Consider the following 16,110-nt stretch of genomic DNA (forward strand, 5'->3'; position numbering starts at 1 on the left):
CTATACCAGGGAGGGCCCCAAAGGTGGGGAGCCAGAGTAATCATTTTAATTTGCTTTTTTCCTTTATTATTGATGATACAACAGAAGAAACATTTTTTCCATAAGTTGATATTCATAAAGACGGTTTTCAAAGAGATACAAGTAAAAGAGGCTGCGTGGGTGGGATTCAAAAGAGAATGTGTTGTGATTTTTTTTTTATTATTATTATTTACTAACCTTTTATTCAAGGACTGTGATGGAAGATCGACAAAACAACTTTCATCCCATAATCAATTATAGCTGGAAGACAATAAATAGCTACTCAACGTTTTTTTTTTCATGTTCTGGGAAAGGAGGATGTATCGACTGTCTTTAAAGCTGGGAGGCTTTCCATAAACCCGGGGTGGGCTGTCATAATTGGCTCTTTTAATCCAATAATCTCTATGAGCTTGGCATAAATTAAGATAATAATAATGATAAAAACAATAATTTACTCTGGTGTTAGCTGTTAGGGTTTAGAAAACAATGGCGCATGCCTTGTGAAGCTGAGTTCCGTCCACTGCCTGTGAAATAATGATTGTTCTCATGTTACTGATGAGGCAATGAAGGCTCCGAGAGCTTGCATTTATTTCTCCCACTACAGCCACGCAGATCAAGGGGCAGCCTAACACGTTCTCTTTCCACAGAGACAAAAATCAAGGCCAAGGGAGATTCCGCACCCTCAACCAGAATGAGTTGTGATGGATATAAACTTCCTGGAGACTAGAGTGAGCAGACCCTGAGTAGAGAATTCTTTTTTTTCTTTTTTTTTTTTTTTAATATTTTTCTTTTCTTTCTGTCTTTTCTTTTCTTTCTTTTTTTATAATAGGAACATTGACCATGAGATTACCCTCTCAATAAACGTTTAAGTGTACAGTATTGTTAACTGCAGGTGCAGAGTTGAACAGCAGACCTCTAGAACTTACTCATCTTGCATAACTAAAACTTTATTCTCATTGAATAGCATCTCCACATTTCCCCCCGTCCCTGGCAACCACCATTCTTCTATTTTAGGTACTGCATATGAATAGAATCATATAGGATTTGCCCTTCTGTTGCTGGCTTACTTCACCTACCATAGTGTCTTCAAAGTTCATCCATATTCTCACACATTGGAGAATTTCCTTCTTTTTTAAGGCTTCAAAAGTTAACATAGAATAACTATATGATCCAGCAATCCCATGCCTGGGTATTTACCACAAAGAATTGAAATCAGGGTCTCGAAGAGATACCTGCACTTCCATATTCATTGCAGCATTACCACAATAGCCAAGATAGGGAAACAGACTAATGACTAATGCCCATTGACAGGTGAATGGATAAAGAAGATGTGGTGTTATGTATGTGTGTATATATATATATATACACACACACACATACACACACACACACACACACATACAATGGAATATTACTCAGCCTTAAAAAATAGAATTCCTTTTGAAGCAGAACCTCTTTCAAGTTGATCTCACCCATATTAAAGCAGAGGCCTTGGACGTAGTAATTGACTTCTCTAATCTTTCATTTCTTTATCTATAAATTGGGAATAATGGTATCTGTCTCTTAGGACGGTTACATGAAATGATGCATGCAGGGTCCTTAGTATGCATTCAAACTTGCTAGTTACTGTTACATCAACTAGTATCCAAGTGGATCATCAATTGATTCCTAGACCCTCTTTAAGCCATTACCAGACATGGAAGAGAGACTGTACATTTACTATTTTTGTGTAACAGATTACCTTGAAATGTAGCAGCTTTACAACAGTAACCCACACAGTTTCAGTGGATCAGAGCTTCAGGAGGAGCTGACTGAGGCAGTTCTAGCCCAGAGTCTCTCAGGAGGTTGCAGGGAAGATGTTGGCCTGGTTTGCCATCATTTAAAGGCTTGACCAGGGCTATGGGATCTGATTCCAAGATAGCTCAACTGGCAGGGTGATGGTGACTGTTGCAGGAGGCCCAGTTCCTAGCTACATGGATCTCTCCACAGAGCTGCTTGAGTATCGTCGCAATATGGTGGCGGGCTTCCTCTAGCGAGAGCCATCCAATGATCCAGGAGAGCAAAGTGGATGACCAGCCTTAGAAGCCACATTTTGCTATTTCCACCATCATGGGCCACCCAGTATGGAAGCAGGCTACACGGAAGCATGAATGCAGGGAGACAGAACCATCTTCTTGAGACACAGTGCTCCTTCCTGCAGACTCAAGGACTGGTAGTTTTATACCAGGGATTGTTTTCGGAAACCTCTGCCCTTGTAGTTGGGTGCTCATGAGATGGCAGCTGTTGGCAAACAACCCCTCAGAATCCAGGGGGTCAACTTCAGAAGGCTCTGTGTGAACCTAGCAGGAAAGGTGTGAAGCTGGCCAGGGAACGTTGTAGACTGAGGCAACGTGGCCCAGAGAGTTTAAGTGACCTTCTGGCTCTAGTTTCTAATCTGACTTCCTTCTGCACCTTACCCTGGGGACCTGGACACTCTAATCCCTGCACCCCAGCCTGCCACAAAGCAGGAATTCAGCTCCCATCACCCAAGGCAGGGTTTCCCTGCCTCCATGGTTCCTAAGAATCATTAGGAACACTACAATGATTTCTGGGTGCCTCTTGGAGAAATTTTGATGTAGGAAGCTTGGGATGGAGGCTGGGAATCTGTATTTTAACAATCGTCCCAGGTGACTTTTAATATTAAGTTTGGGAAGGTCTAAGATACTTTAGTCAAGAGTTGATGGAGTTATAAGATCTGAGTCCCACTCCCTGTAGCCCCACGTGTGCATCGAAATTGCTTAAAACCCTAGATCTTTGGACAAACAGGCTATGTGAACCTCATGCATCCTCCAACTTCTGGTGCCTCTGCTTCTTGTCTTGTATGTGTGCATATCTGGACTCCTAGTACTGCTCCCCTCCACTGCCAGCACCAAATTAACTACTCACAAAAACACACATAGAATGTTTGTGTGTTTTGTCTGTTTGAACAGGCAGGGGGTTCCCTGGGCATTTGGTGATAATTTCTTGGTTAAATTATGTATTTTTTCCTTTCATCTTTGAAAAAACAAATTGGCTTCCTTATAGTTGCCTCCTTTCTCTTTTCATTTCCTGCTGTGGAGAAAAATCTCCTTTTTTTTTTTTTTTTTTTTGTTTGTAAATCCCCAACACACACATGTAATCAGTCTGCTTATAAAGCCACATTTTCAGTTCAAATATTGCATGGAGGAAAGAAATGAAGGGGGAAATCCTGTTTAACCAAATAATATTTCCCTAGATTTCCACTGTTCAACAGTGACCATTTGGCTGTTAAAATGGGCATGTCTACTCTGCAAAAAAAATCATGAGGTGTAGTTCTGGTCCACCATTTCTATGCTCTGATATTTATTAAGTCCCTATTGTGTGCACTTTTAAAAAAGGAATCCACTGATATGGATTCAGCGCTCATCTTACCTAGGAGGGGAAAGGAAAGTGGGGCATGGTTTCAGTGCAAGGTAGAATGTGGACAGTGTCTTAGGAGAAGTGGACATTAAGTGTCAGTGAAGCTCCAAGAAAGGAGAACATTCCAGGGGGAATCACAGAAGGCATTGAAGTTAAGGGCATGAAACTCTGGGGTTGTGTCCTAGAGTTCAAATCCCAGCTCCACCTCATATTGGCTGGTTGATGTGGGGCAAGTCCATGAGCTTCTCTGGGCCTCAGTTGCCTCATCTGTGAAATGGGGATAATAAAAGTCCTCATCTATGGTTGATATGAGAACTCAGTGAATTAATGCAAGGAAAGCAGCTAATCAGTGTCTGGTATACAGCATGGACTCAAAAAGTATTAACTGTTCTTGAGCTGAGCCTTGATGGAAGGGTAATGGATGGGTGACATGGACAAATGGAGGTCATTCTAGACTAAGACAGTAATAAGAGAAAAATCAGAAGTTGGGGGAATTTCCAGGCATTTATGAGGTTAGGGGACGTAACTTTAGTGGAAGAAAAGGATGAGTGAGGAATGGAGAAAAGATCAGGTGAAAGGATGTGTTGGAATCACATCTCCTGGGTGGCTTGCTTACTTCACTGATGGCACTAATGTAATACAATTATAGAGATCTGTTAATTGTAGAGTTCTGGTGGGGAGTATATAGTGGTAAGTATGATTGTTTTAACTTTCCTTTTGGGGAGAAAGAGTTATATTGAGATAGTGGTGGCTTATTTTGTTCTCTTTCACTTCACTAAATATTTCATCTCAACAACTGTATCTGATAAAATGCCCTCTAGCTTGACGACCGAAACAGTCCACAGCTATAAGGCATTGTTACTTTTACCCTCGCAGCTTAGAGACAGATTTTGCAAGATTTAAACTTGGTAAGGTATTTGCCTCATTTGAAGCCCATCTAATTCTTTATTTCCCTCCTCTTTCAGTTACAAAGAAGTGGCCTCTTCATAATGGAAAAGGCCAACAATAAAGTATCAGGTGCATCTTCTTCCCAAATCAAGTACAGTCCATCTTACATAAACAGGCAAGGATCCAGCCTACAGAGGCAGGATTTTTCAAGGCTCCCTTGGCCCTGGTGGGCTCTGTGAACTTCAGGAACTTTTTTTTTTTTGCGATGCAAGGTGTGGAAGTTTGAGAAGAGAGCAAGCCACAGGGAACAAGGTATGTTCTCTCTGGGGAAAGACAGAAAAGCAATACCTAGTGGGTCAGAGAGCAGGAAAATACAAACTGGGGAAACAAATATTTCTGATAAAGATTTTTAAGGTAGATGCTATGGAACAAGAAATATTAATGCCCTATTCTGTCTCCACAGGAAAACTTATGGTAAAGTCTTAAAAAAGAAAAAAATATCAAGTGATGTTGGCTGTGATTGAGTATCTGGAGGAAAGAATGTGGGCAAACAGGCAGGTTTACACCTGGTGTCAAAAGCAGTGGCTTCTTTTATACATAAAAAACCCTATAAGTTGGTGTAGGTTCTCCCCTGGAAGAAGTGAGGAAGCTGAGGACTAGAAGGTTAAAGTAACTTGCTTATGATCACATAGTTGATAAAGATGGTCAGGGCTTCATCTCTAGACTGTGGGATAGTAAAATCTGTGCCCTAGACGTCTGCATAACCCTTTTCCCCTGAAACAGGGCCCGCCCTGCCTCGCCCATCTTCACATCCTCTAAATAAGTTCAAAGCCTGGCACAGAGCAGATTTTCAGTGCTTGTTTATTGAGTGAACGTTTCAAGGACTCCCTTGTCTCCTGCATACAACATAGAGATGGGTTGGTTTAATAGGGAAGGCGCCTATTTGTTAGCACTGACTCTGGTTGATGGAGTGACCCAGGCATTGATGCTCAGAGGGTATGTGACTCTAAGTAAACCCTCATGAGTGAATGGTACCTCTCCAAGTTACTGGCAGTGGCTTTCACCACCAATTGGAGGGGCCGCTGTAATAGAGTGCAATCATTTGCTTTCAAAGCTGTTTCAGAGCCAAAATGTACATGTGGTGTAGGTTGCCAGACCCTCTAATATACTGGCCCAGAGTAGAGTAAGTCATGGCTGCACCTTCCGAGTAACAGACTATCCTCACAAGCTGTGCACCTAATTACACTCTGATAATCTGTATAAATTATCATTTGTTAGTGATAAATATCACACACGAAGCCTTAAATAATACATTAGACTTAATTGAATAAATGCATATATTATGGCCTTCTAATGCATATTTGCCATAATGAGTTATCTTTTATGCACAAACAAACAGCAATTCTGATTAATCAGGTGGGGTAATTGTGCTATTAAAACTCCAGATTCCCTGAGAAAGTTCTCAGTGTTGGTCAGATGACAGAGAAGGAATAAAACAAAACTGTTTCCCTTAACTACTTGGATACATTTCCTATTTTTGAGCCCCTAGAGTTTTGCAATGATATCTATGTCTATACCCTTTTCCTACTCCCCAAATTTGGATTTCAGTCTCAAATCTGCTGTGATCTTAGACAAGTCACTTGCATTTCTTATGTCTAGTCATCCCTATGGGTTCAGAGGAGACTATCAGCACTCCTCTTACCTGTTTGAAAGAATTAGATTTACACATAATTACACGTAAAGCAACTCATCCAGTGGCAAGAACAGAGAAGGTGCTTGGTACATGGAAGCTCTTATAATTGTGAAATATTAAACAACTTGCCATCTATTACCTCATTCAATCATGACAAGAAATATGCGATAAAGGCAGCGCAGACATTATGCCCAATTTTAAAAAGGAAAAAAAAACTGCCCCGGGAGTTACATAACATATATATTTTTCCATTTGACAAATATTTATTGATTACACAATGTTCAAGAGTTGGAGATACAAAGATAAAAAGACCTGGCCCCTCCTTGCCTTGGTAAACTTAGTGTAGTGGAGGTGGGGAGGGGAAGAGAAGATATTAAGAAATTACCAATGATTATAATATTGCCCTAATGAAGTGCACAGAAAATGCAGCGGCAGAATCCAGGAAGCTGAACCCAAGTCATTCTCTCAAAGCCAAGGAACCTCTCAAACAGATGGTTAGAGTTAAATGAATGGAATGTGGAGGAACAAGTTTGATGCTTGGGGTTGGGTTGGGGGATGCTTTCTGGGAAGAGGGAACAGTCATATCAGAGAGTCCAAGATGAGGAGTCAAGTTGAGCATGAATAATTAATCTAGAAATTCAATGCATCTATAGTAGGTACCTCACCCTCAGCACTCGCAGTACTTTGTTTAGTTGTGGGGATTGTTTTGGGGGGCTGTCCTGTGTATGGCAGGATATTTAGGCCACATCCCTGACCTCTATTCACTAGATGCCAATAGCATTTCCCCCGACACACGCCAGTTGTAACAGTCAAAAGTGTTTGCACACAGTGTCAAATGTCCCTGGGTGGGGAGAGAGTGCGGGGCAGAAATCTCCCACAGCTGATAACCACTGGTCTACAATGTAGACTGCAAGGGGAGGAGTCATGAAAAATGAAATGAAGCCGGATCACAGCAAACTTGTACCATACTAAAGTAATTTCTATTTTCCTTTCAGGTAATTGGGAACAATCTTGTTATAAGTACATGGGGGAATCCTCTTACTTTATTTTTTTTTTAACATTTTTTATTGATTTATAATCATTTTACAATGTTGTGTCAAATTCCAGTGTTCAGCACAATTTTTCAGTTATTCATGGACATATACACACTCATTGTCACATTTTTTTCTCTGTGAGTTATCATAACATTTTGTGTATATTTCCCTGTGCTATACAGTGTAGTCTATTCTACAATTTTGAAATCCCAGTCTATCCCCTCCCACCCTCCACCCCCCTGGTAACCACAAGTCTGTATTCTCTGTCTGTGAGTCTATTTCTGTCCTTTATTTACGCTTTCTTTTTGTTTGTTTGTTTGTTTTTGTTTTTGTTTTTTAGATTCCACATATGAGCAATCTCATATGGTATTTTTCTTTCTCTTTCTGGCTTACTTCACTTAGAATGACATTCTCTAGGAGCATCCACGTTGCTGCAAATGGCATTATGTTGTCGGTTTTTATGGCTGAGTAGTATTCCATTGTATAAATATACCACTTCTTCTTTATCCAGTCACCTGTTGATGGACATTTAGGCTGTTTCCATGTTTTGGCTATTATAAATAGTGCTGCTATGAACATTGGGGTGCAGGTGTCATCCTGAAGTAGATTTCCTTCTGGATACAAGCCCAGGAGTGGGATTCCTGGGTCATATGGTAAGTCTATTCCTAGTCTTTTGAGGAATCTCCACACTGTTTTCCATAGTGGCTGCACCAAACTGCATTCCCACCAGCAGTGTAGGAGGGCTCCTCTTTCTCCACAGCCTCTCCAGCATTTGTCATTTGTGGATTTCTGAATGACGGCCATTCTGACTGGTGTGAGGTGATACCTCATTGTAGTTTTGATTTGCATTTCTCTGATAATGAGTGATATTGAGCATTTTTTCATGTGCTTTTTGATCATTTGTATGTCTTCCTTGGAGAATTGCTTGTTTAAGTCTTCTGCCCATTTTTGGATTGGGTTGTTTATTTTTTTCTTATTGAGTCGTATGAGCTGCTTATATATTCTGGAGATCAAGCCTTTGTCAGTTTTACTTGCAAAAATTTTCTCCCATTCCGTAGGTTTTCTTCTTGTTTTATTTCTGGTTTCCTTTGCTGTGCAGAAGCTTGTAAGTTTCATTAGGTCCCATTTGTTTATTCTTGCTTTTATTTCTTCTAGGAGAAAATTTTTGAAATGTATGTCAGATAATGTTTTGCCTATGTTTTCTTCTAGGAGGTTTATTGTATCTTGTCTTATGTTTAAGTCTTTAATCCATTTTGAGTTGATTTTTGTATATGGTGTAAGGGAGTGTTCTAGCTTCATTGTTTTACATGCTGCTGTCCAGTTTTCCCAACACCATTTGCTGAAGAGACTGTCTTTATTCCAATGTATATTCTTGCCTCCTTTGTCGAAGATGAGTTGACCAAAAGTTTGTGGGTTCATTTCTGGGCTCTCTATTCTGTTCCATTGGTCTATATGTCTGTTTTGGTACCAATACCATGCTGTCTTGATGACTGTAGCTCTATAGTATTGTCTGAAGTCTGGGAGAGTTATTCCTCCAGCCTCTTTCTTTCTCTTCAGTAATGCTTTGGCAATTCTAGGTCTTTGATGGTTCCATATGAATTTTATTATGATTTTTTCTAGTTCTGTGAAATATGTCCTGGGTAATTGGATAGGGACTGCATTAAATCTGTAGATTGCCTTGGGCAGTGTGACCATTTTAACAATATTGATTCTTCCAATCCAAGAGCATGGAATATCTTTCCATTTTTTAAAGTCTTCTTTAATTTCCTTCATCAATGGTTTATAGTTTTCTGTGTCTAATTCTTTCACCTCCTTGGTTAGATTTATTCCCAGATATTTTATTACTTTGGGTGCTATTTTAAAGGGGATTGTTTCTTTACTTTCTTCTTCTGTTGATTTATCGTTAGTGTAAAGAAATGCAACTGATTTTTGAACGTTGATTTTGTAACCTGCTACCTTGCTGAATTCTTCAATCAGCTCTAGTAGCTTTTGTGTGGACCTTTTAGGGTTTTCTATATATAGTAACATGTCATCAGCATATAATGACACTTTTACCTCTTCTTTTCCAATTTGGATCCCTTTTCTTTCTTTCTCTTGCCTGATTGATGTGGCTAGGACTTCCAGGACTATGTTGAATAGGAGTGGTGATAGTGGGCATCCTTGTCTTGTCCCAGATTTTAGTGGGAAGCTTTTGAGTTTTTCACCGTTGAGTACTATGCTGGCTGTAGGTCTGTCATATATAGCTTTTATTATGTTGAGATATGTTCCCTCTATACCCACTTTGGCGAGAGTTTTTATCATAAATGGGTGTTGAATTTTATCAAATGCTTTTTCTGCATCGATTGAGATGATCATGTGGGTTTTGTCCTTTCTCTTGTTGATGTGATGTATTACACTGATTGATTTGCGTATGTTGAACCAGCCTTGTGTCCCTGGGATGAACCCCACTTGGTCATGATGTATAATCTTTTTTATGTGTTGTTGGATTCTATTTGCTAAAATTTTGGTGAGGATTTTGGCGTCTATGTTCATCAGTGATATTGGCCTATAATTCTCTTTTTTTGTAGTGTCTTTGCCTGGTTTTGGTATCAGGGTGATGGTGGCTTCATAGAATGAGTTTGGGGGTAATCCCTCCTTTTCAATCGTCTGGAAGAGTTTGAGAAGGACTGGTATGAGTTCTTCTTTGTATGTTTGGTAGAATTCCCCGGTGAAGCCGTCCGGTCCTGGACTTTTATTTGTAGGGAGGTTTTTAATTGCTATTTCTATTTCCTTTCTAGTGATCGGATTGTTCAAGTGTTCAGATTCTTCTTGATTCAGTTTTGGTGGACGGTATGTTTCCAGAAACTTGTCCATCTCCTCTAGGTTATCCAGTTTGGTTCCATATAGTTTTTCATAATATTCTCGTATGATATTCTGTATTTCTATTTTGTTTGTTGTAATTTCTCCATTTTCCTTTCTTATTTTGCTAACTTGTGCTCTCTCTTTTTTCTTCTTTGTGAGTTTGGCCAGAGGTTTGTCGATTTTATTTACTTTTTCAAAAAACCAGCTTTTGGTTTGGTTGATTTTTTCTATGGTCTTGTTAATCTCTATTGTATTTAATTCCCCTCTGATCTTTATTATTTCCTTCCTTCTGCTGCTTTTTGGGGCTTTTTGTTCTTCTTTTCCTAATTCATTCAGGTGGTGGGTTAAATTGTTTATTTGAGATTGTTCTTCTTTTTTGAGGAAGGCCTGTATCGCTATAAACTTCCCTCTTAGCACTGCCTTTGCCGTGTCCCATAGGTTTTGAGTGGTTGTGCTTTCATTATCCTTTGTCTCAAGGTATTTTTTAATTTCAGCTTTGATTTCCTCATTGATCCATTGTTTTTTCAATAACATATTGTTTAATCTCCATGCTTTCCTTTTTTTCTCCTTTGTTTCTCTGTTGTTGATTTCCAGTTTCATGGCATTGTGGTCAGTAAAGATGCTTGAGATAATTTCTATCTTCTTAAAATTGTTGAGGTTTCTTTTGTGCCCAAGTACATGATCGATCCTGGAAAATGTTCCATGTGCACTTGAAAAGAATGTATATCCTATTTTTGGGGGGTGTAATGCTCTGAAAATATCCACCAAATCTAGTTTTTCTATTGTAGTATTTAATTTCTCTGTTGCCTTGTTTATTTTCTGTCTGGAAGATCTGTCTAGTGATGTTAATGCAGTGTTAAAATCTCCAACTATGATTGTATTCCCATCAATATCCCCCTGTATCTCTGTTAGTAATTCTTGTATGTACTTAGGTGCTCCTATATTGGGTGCATATATATTAACGAGTGTAATATCCTCATCTTGTATCACTCCTTTAATCATTATAAAATGTCCTTCTTTATCTTTCTTTATGGCCGGAATCCTCTTACTTTAACTTTTAGAGAACACACAGTTTCCCACTTTACCAGCCTATGAATTCATTAATAGCCATCATTCAAATTGCACTAGCTCCTGCCTCCACCTGCTGACACAGGAGCTGCAAATTTTTCCCTTCCTCCAAAAGCTCCTTTCCTCCCCACCTCCCTCATTAAGTGTTTTCTGGAGTTGTTTTTGAGTCCTTGGAATTTTCTCATATATGCTCATGAACACATTTTCCGCAGCTTCCATTGCTCCGTGAGGAACTGTTGCTGTGCTAGACAGCAGAGTTTCACACACAGAAGACCAAAGAGTCATGGCTAGGATAACACTTACAAAATCATGACCTTCATGGTCCAATCTTACAGCATCATAGTGGACAACATGGCCCAGTCCCCCAAACACTTTTTCAGTACAAAGTCATCTTCTTTATTTGCAGTCCTCAAGCATCATGATAGCAATGCCATGCATAGACTGTCCACCCTCACTAACCTCCCTGCCTTTCCCTTCTAGCCACAGCCATTACATCCCATCAGTTTTCTAGCACCGTTTCCTTAAAATATAACACACACACACACACACACACTCACCATCCCCCTATACCTTCTCTATCCCATCTCTATGCAGCCTTGCTTTGTGATTCAAAAAGAAAAAACAAAAACAAAACACAAAATTCCTCCGGCCACAGTTCATGATGCACCTCTTGTGTTTCTTTTCTGCTTTCCTATAATCTTTGATGTTCTTTTTCCATTTTCTGTGTCATAAAAACCCAGAGAACCAATAAGGAATTACAGAAAAGTCCTTGGAGGGCAAGAAATAAAGTGGTGAGCAAAGCAAGCCCTTTGTGGGTAGCAGGAAGGGTAAGGCTAAGATTTTTGGTCCCATCCAGAAGATGCAGCAGTCTACACAGTTGGCACTGTCACTAATTTAGCACTCCTGCACTGGTGTGACTAATTTAGCGCTCCTGCACTGGTGGCTTCCATTGTTGCACCAGCCCCTGCAGTGTCCCCTCTTTTCCATGCAGTATGGCTTTCCTGGGAGAGTATTTCTGTTCCTCTGTCTACCATGCACCCTGGTTTCTCCTGTTGCTCTAAACTTTCCTAGGCATGGTTGCCACTGGCCTGCCAAGTGTCACCGCTCTTTGATACTTGAGCTAGTACAGAGCAAAAGATTCTCAGCAGCCTCAGGTGAGCTGAAGGAGATATTTAACTCTCCTTCTTTATGTCACATTCTCTTAGAAAGGCCATAGCGGTGAAGACTGTCCCACCATGCTTAAAAGAATTTGCTGAATTGGGGCCTTCACTGTTTAGTGACGGTGCATACACCCTTCTGATTGGCTGGCTCAGCAACAGATTTGAAAAACAATCATAGTACTGTCGCTAAAATCATTACTCCCTCTGATGATTCAGTTTTTGATCTTGGTCAGCTTATCTTTCCTCCGGACATACAAATACTGCCTGCTGTCTCTCCATGCCACCCTATGGTGCTTCTTACCACTTAGGGTACTGTTGGGCCACTTGGGTACCAGCCAGGCCCATCATGGATGCAGCCTACCTGCAAGCAAACTTTTCCACTGAAGTAGATTTCCTGATCCTCATTTTTATGTATTTATTTCTCACTATCAGTTTGTACGCTTCCCTGTAAGCCACCTGGAACTCTTTGTGGAGTGAGATAGGCCATAAATAAAGACATAAATGAATCTATACTTTAGACGACTACATGAAGTGGATACAGAGTACAGATAAGGACCCACTGCAAATAATGCCCCGAGTCAAAATTTGGCTGACCAGCGGGAAGGGAGAATGGTAATCTGGGATAAGAGACATATAAACTCTCATCAAATGTAAAAGCACAACAAAGATCACACTGGTTAACATGAATAGGACAGTTCTTATTGGCCTGACATTCCCAGAAGATGGGACATTGTATTTAAGTGATGTTTTTCAAAAACTGAAGCTTGGTCCTTTCAAGAAAACACACTTTCCTTTTAAGTAATTTTCATGGAAATCTTTGTAAATAGAAGATTATAGACTTTTGGAAAGTTTCAGAAGAGACAGACAGACTTCATTTGACCTCTGTGTGACTGTTGGAAATTGGCATTATGAGTATCTGCTCCGACACCGTAGCCTGCCACAATACTGCCGTGATGTCTTCTTTTTAGCATCTTTTAGTAGCTCCTTTATATGGAGTGCTTACCTCAGACCTGGCACTATGCTTAATGATACCATCCATTATCTCATTGTCTTCTCACAAGGGACATCCTACTGGAGGCACGCAGGGAGATTGTGCCCTTTCACTAAATAGCTTCCTTTATGTTGCTTCTTAAATTCTTGAGCCTGCATTTTATGGTTTTTCTGTCTCCTTGCTTATTGTCTGGAAATCATCTCTTACCCAGTTTCTAATTTTCTTCTTTTCCTCTGCATGTTAGGAAACCTGGAAACCATCCTTTTTAGGATTCTGTATCAAGTAAGTTGGGGTCTAAATGAGTCTCGTTGGTTTGTCTGTGTTAAAATGAATGCATAGCTTCAGATCCTGTCACTCGGGAGGCCCCACTGTGCCACCCATGGGGGCCAAGTTGAGAAAGCCCTTTCTAACTCTTTCCATTTACAGAGTCAAACTGGCTTGGCTTTTATGCAATTTCCCTTGAATGCACAGGCTTCCAGTTATCATGGGGAAAAAGAAGACGTGCTCTTATTTTGTATATGTTGATACTGACAGATGATGGGAGGGCAGGAATTGCTTATTAGAATTTAACATGCCTAAGTGTTTAATTGATCTTTTAGAAATTAATCTTAGACTTTCAACAACATGTAACTCTGTGCATGTCATTTGAACTTACTACAGTGGCTGAACAAGGTTTCTAAGAATTGTTTGTACCTCTGGGTATATCTTAGTAAAAGACTTTTGATAGAATTTGTTTAAACCTTATGAAAATTGTAGTTAGTCATGGCCTAATATGAGTTGTTCATGGGATTCATTAGGGATTGTCTCTGAGAATAAGGTTTATTACATTTATAATAAAATGTGTGAATAAAGAAGTAAAAAGTTAACGTTTCTGAGTATCTGTTGTGATCTGCTAGAATGCCGCGTGCTGTGTGGGTATGGCTGATTGATTAAGATGCTAAGTCTCTGGTTCTTTCACAGTTCTTTCTTTTTGGCAGACACCATAGTGAGCCCAAGAGAAGGAACTGTAAATAGACATTTCTATAGAAGCCTTGAGTTTGGGGATGATACAAGAACATTCACAGCACTGGGCCAGATGGAATTTTTATGGGAAAGGGTATATGACTATATGACTTAGACATTGGAACCTGGGTCATTTCTTCTCATGACCTGAGGATGGTCTTCCTTCAATAACTGGGATCCAGACAACAGTAATGGGACCTTAAAAGGATAGTCCCATAGCCCATTCATATATGGCGCATCTCATAAATCTGGGTGACAGAAAACTCAGCATGTTATGGACATAATGAAAGAGCAGGGAGTGGGGTGTCTATGGATGGGGTCCAGTCCTTCACTGTATCACGTCCTAACCTCATTGTTTCTAGCAAGTGGCTTTCAGTTGTATCTCTGAGTTGCAGAGGGCAGTCAGGCCTTCCTCACTCAGATGATTGTTGGGAGAGGTTGAAGCAGTGACATGTATCTGTGAAAAACATTTTGGAAACCTTAGTATACCATATATGCTTTCCTTTAGTATTATTTAGAATTTCACTCCCCCCACCCCCACCCCAGATTTAATCTCCTTTTACATCAGCATCTGGATGAAGGTGAAAGTTAAGATGTAAATCCCTGAAGGGAATAGGGTTACTAGTGGAATTTAGTGAACCGTTAATGAGGCTCTTTGGAGTGAGATGTCTACCCACCCATCTGTGTCTCTGTTGCCTTGAAGTAGGTTCTTTATAATTACATTGATCCTCATCAGCCATAAAGAAAAAAAAATGTTTCTGTTTCCCTTCTGTAGAAGGACATAGTTCAGGCAGCCTCCTAGGCAAACTAGCATGGAATCTTCACCTTGGTCCTGTGCACTACTGGCCTACATCACTATGTTCACAGTATCTCAGTATCTCTCTTTCTCTCATGGGAAAGGTTACCCTGTATAGTGAGCATACTCTTCAGGAAGAAGGAAAAGAATCAACATACAGTGTGCAGGTATATGCCATGCTGTGTCATAATTAGTCCTCAAACTGGGATCCTGGGAAAAACAGAGTACTGTCCTATATCATGGCTGAGGGAATTGATGCTTCTAAGCTACTTATGTAAATTCATACTGATGGCAATGGCCAGAGATGGACCTAAACTTTTCTCTCTGACATCTCAGTATTGCAGCTCTACTGGTCTGGGCTGCCCTCCAGAATATTAGGAGGCAGATGGAATCTGCCTCGTGTTTAGGAAGGAGATTCCACTGAAAAAATCGTGAAGACATGTAATACAGTATTTTCCTCTCATTTTTTCTTTTACACTTGAGAAAATCTTTTAGCTTCTTTGAACCTGTTTTTCCCCACCCTTGCATATCTGTCCTGCTTGTCAAGGATCAAATGGAATAATAAAAGCAAAAGTGCTTGGTAGGCTGTCAAGTGCTATATGAAAGTTCAAAATTGATCTTATCCAAAGAGACCTTACCAAATTTTGTCCGATGTTTAAGAGGGTACAGGTGAGAACATCACTCAGCTACTACTTTCAGAAAGCAGCATTTTTCCCCTCACCCAGTTGATTGGCATGGGAAAACCAGCCACTTGTGTTCTTGGTAATGACTGGTACCAGTCAAATCTCAGAAAAAGCGGCCACCTGTTTATCAGACTTACGTTGGATTTGTGGTATAATCTAGTTTTAATGGCAGCACATTGACCACTTTTGGTATGTAAGTTTAGGAAGACTGGGCTTGGCTTCCCAGGATTATTAACTTCTTAATCTGGGCTAGAATGCATGGGGTGCCTATTATATTTTCTTTAGGACTATATAGAAGACAACAGATGGGATGGTTTAGCATGGAAGTATTTTCTAAGTTTATTAGAACCATCTATAGTAATCATGTTGCAACTGGAAGGAAGCATGTACAAGTCAACTACCATTGGTTTGCTTATTTATTTAACTCCAACCTTCACTAAGAACTTCTATATGGCAGGTCTTATGCTAGGGATCAGGGAGACAAAAATGGAACAGCAGGGTTCTTGCTCTTTAAGGGCC

The sequence above is a fragment of the Camelus ferus genome, chromosome 4 (assembly GCF_009834535.1).
Source record: "Camelus ferus isolate YT-003-E chromosome 4, BCGSAC_Cfer_1.0, whole genome shotgun sequence".
Lineage (NCBI taxonomy): Eukaryota > Metazoa > Chordata > Mammalia > Artiodactyla > Camelidae > Camelus > Camelus ferus.